This window comes from Egretta garzetta, unplaced genomic scaffold (genome assembly GCF_000687185.1).
Source record: "Egretta garzetta isolate BGI_Z169 unplaced genomic scaffold, ASM68718v1 scaffold7, whole genome shotgun sequence".
Lineage (NCBI taxonomy): Eukaryota > Metazoa > Chordata > Aves > Pelecaniformes > Ardeidae > Egretta > Egretta garzetta.
In genome coordinates, this window is record NW_009260350.1 from 3845235 (window position 1) to 3846386 (window position 1152).

The window sequence follows — 1152 nt, forward strand, 5'->3', positions numbered from 1 at the left end:
CACGAGGAGGGGGGACGTGCGTGTGGGACCCTCCTGCCCCTTCCAAACCCGGGCTGACACTTGCCTCTCTTGTGCACAGAGACGGAGCAAACACCCACACCTCCGTCCCACCTCCTCCCTGTCCATGAGCACCGTGCCCAGCCTCCGGCAGTGTGGCCATGGGTCCCTGGGGCTCCTGCTCCACCTCCAGCGCTGCGTTCCCACCACCGGGGAACCTGACTGCCCTGGGGCTGGAGCTGGGCCCCACCGAAAGAAGCAGCAGCTGCTGGCTTCTTCACCGGGCCAGGACTTTACCCTCTGAGCCTGAAGTTACCCCAGGCAGCGGAGCTGCTGGGAGGGCTCTGGGCACCCTCGCCTGGCAGAATCCTGGCTTAGTGAGAGGACTCAACCCAGCTCAAGGTCAACATATGCTGATATAGGGATGCTCAAGATGATATAGGAGGTGGCTGTCCTGGAAAAGAAGAGGTCCTGCTCCTCCGCTGTCCTCTTCCTCTCCTTTCTCCCAGCTCCAGGCCCCTTGCCATAGTTATTTGTCCACTCTAAGAGCAAACTGAGCTGGGTGAGGGTATCGGAGAAAGCTGGCAAGCCCCATTTTTAGCTCTGTTAATAAGCTGGCTCTATGAAGTGCCTGAGCAAGCGTCGGGGACAGGGCAGGAGTGCAGAGAAAGGATGGGAATACTGCACGGGGATGCTGGTAGCCCTGCTGGGGTGCTTGCATTTAGGGACGCATTGGCGTCTTTTGTGCAATTGCCACACATGATCTTACGTGCACCCTCTTCTCCCTGGTTATCAAGGTGTCTGCAGGGGCTGCAGCGAAGCCCGGGCATCACGGTTACAGGTGTTGTGTGAGCTAGCGATGAATGCAATTGGAAAATGGCGGAAAAGGACCTGGAGGTGTTGGTCAACAGGGGGCTGAATAGGAGCCAGCAGGGTGCCCAGGTGGCCAAGAGGGCCAGGGGCATCCTGGCTTGTATCAGGAGTGGTGTGGCCAGCAGGAGCAGGGCAGTGACCGTGCCGCTGTGCTGGGCACTGGGGAGGCTGCCCCTCGAATGCTGGGGTCAGGGTTGGCCCCCTCCCTCCCAGAAGGACCTGGAGGGGCTGGAGCGTGTCCAGAGAAGGGCAGCGGAGCTGGGGAGGGGTCTGGAGCCCAAG